Source organism: Antrostomus carolinensis, unplaced genomic scaffold (assembly GCF_000700745.2).
Source record: "Antrostomus carolinensis isolate BGI_N321 unplaced genomic scaffold, ASM70074v2 scaffold14833, whole genome shotgun sequence".
Classification (NCBI taxonomy): domain Eukaryota; kingdom Metazoa; phylum Chordata; class Aves; order Caprimulgiformes; family Caprimulgidae; genus Antrostomus; species Antrostomus carolinensis.
Genome location: NW_010307515.1, coordinates 1 through 2,568, shown reverse-complemented (window position 1 = coordinate 2,568; position 2,568 = coordinate 1).

Here is a 2,568-nt window from a genome sequence, read left to right as displayed (position 1 = left end):
AACCTGGCCTTGAACACTTCCAGGGAGGAGCATCCACAGCTTCTCTGGGCAACCTGTTCCAGTGTCTCACCACCCTCACAGGAAAGAATTTCTTCCTCATATCTCATTTAAATCTCCCCTCTTCCAGTTTAAAGCCATCACCCCTTGTTCTATCACTACCTGCCCTTGTCAAAAGTCCCTCCCCAGCTTTCTTGTAGGCCCTTTCAGGTACTTCAAGGCCACTAGGTCTCCCCAAAGCCTTTGGTAGTTAGACTGGGGATTAGACTGGGGGTATTTATGCTTGGGGGTTGGACTAGAGGATCATTAAAGGTCCCTTCCAACCCAAACCATTCTAGAATACTATGACTACAAGGCCGGCAAGGCCAGTAACTAGAAGATCTGAGACGAAGATCTTGAATGCTTCCCTGCAGCCCAGCCCAGCCGCAGCACAGGGCAGCCCAAGCAGTCTGCTGATTCTCAGGGCTTTATCTAAGCAAGTCAGACTTGTGAATCTTGAGCAAAGGAATCAAACCTGGGTCCTCCCCAGTCCTGGGAGTGAAGAGGGGTGCACACTTTGTTTTAAAAGATACCTTTTGTAGGTACCCAGAGATGCTTTGAGAAGGTCTACCACATCTAGGTTTTTTTTTCCTTTCCATGGAGAAATACCTTGGGTTTAATTAATCCAGGTCAATTATTTGCTACCCTGCTAGATCTAACAGCACTGTCTGTCAAAACAGTGGGGGGACGTGGATGTTGTGGCAAAGCAGGACAAATTTTGTTCATGTACAGAGTTTTAGGTCCTGAAGATTATGGCTTTAGGAAATGTAGACAACTTCAGGATGAGACACGAGCTGAGTGGGGGTGGTTAGGGCTGTGGCTTTCAATCGCTGTGAGTGTTCTTCATTTAAGTACCCTGCCCAAGGTCTCAGGAAGACTGTGGAGGAAGGCAACAGCATCCAGGTTTTCCACATCCTTGGCTGTTTTTCTAAACTGTAGCCTGTACATTTATTAAGGCATTACAGGGCTTTGGCTACTACACATACACATCACAAAATGATGATAGTTGTTGAGTACTTTCCACTGAAAAAAAAATAAATCATAACTGTGTTAATGGAGTTTATCGGAAACTGGAGTGTAAGCAGAGCCCAGTCAGCTGTTGACACCTCCTTAAAAAAAGGAACAGCTAGGAAAAGCATTTTATAATGGAGTGATACCAAGTTAAACTATCTAAAGTATTAAATACTTTTAAAGTTTCCACTCAGAAGATTTTGCTTGAACTATTCTAGCATCAGCCAAAACCTTTAGTGCCATTATTAAATTGTCAGATGTGCAGTGGTGGAATTTTTTTTCCCCAAAAAATACTTTAGAAAATAAGCAAGTAATCATATTTCTCAGATCAAATCCCAAACCAATTGCACTTAAATATTTTTCTCTTTCTTGATCAAGTTGGGTTTTCTAGCACTGAGAAGCAGACCGATGTACAAGTCAGTCAGGCTTATGCTTACCCAATGTATGTTGAGTTCTTCCAGAACATTTAATGCTTTATACAAACATTGATCAGAATTATCCAGGACAAACAGGGTCTCTAAAAGGGTCTGAGCTGGAGAGCTGGTGTAACATACACAAGCTGCTGTAAGCATTCAGGATGCCAAAAGCATAACAGGGTTTTCTTCAGTCCCAGCTGGTCTGCAGGAAGGAGGCTGGGACTTGGAGGCCCTCTCCCCTCAAGTAAGCAAAGGCATTGGCTTTTCAGCCCTGCAGCCTCCCTGGAGACAGCCCAAAGGTGGCAGTGGGACAGGACACTGGGGAGCACAGGGATTACTTCTTTACAGTGAGGGTGACAGAGCACTGGAACAGGCTGCCCAGGGAGGTTGTGGAGTCTCCTTCTCTGGAGACATTCAAGACCTGCCTGGACGCCTTCCTGTGTGATTTCGTTTAGGTTCCTGCTCCGGCAGGGGGATTGGACTGGATGATCTTTCGAGGTCCCTTCCCATCCCCAACATTCTGTGTGATTCTGTGATTAGCCACCCGAGACTGCAGGTATCTGGGTATTTATCTGAGTAATATTAATCTGAATAAATAATTTTCTTGGGAAAACGTTTCTATCTCTATCAGGAGCTGGGAACTTTTGTGTTCTTAACCATGTCTATAAATAGCGAAAACTGTGAGGGTTTTTTCCTTCAAGACATCTCTATTTTTAATAAAGCAGTCAGTAGTCACAGACATCTCATCCCAACTGCTGCCGCCAGCAGTAGCATCAGTAGACGTGGTATTCCTGCTCTAGCCCTGCCATGCCCAGAACAAGTCACCGGGGCTGGCAGAGACTGTCTGCTTTCTGCCTACAGAAAAACACGGCCGGTAGCAAAACCCCGGCCGGTAGCAGCATTTTGAACAGCTGCCGCAGGAGCGATAACCAGGTTTCAGCTGAAGGTCTGATCTGTGGATGGCATCTGTGTGCTGTTCCCTGAAATGGAGTAGTCTCTAACCAGACTGCTTTAAGAACTGGTAAAAAGACAAAATAGCGGGTTTTCTGGTGAAATCCGTACTTTAAAGTGTTACTGGCAGGCAGAGTTCCCTCTCTTTTTCAGG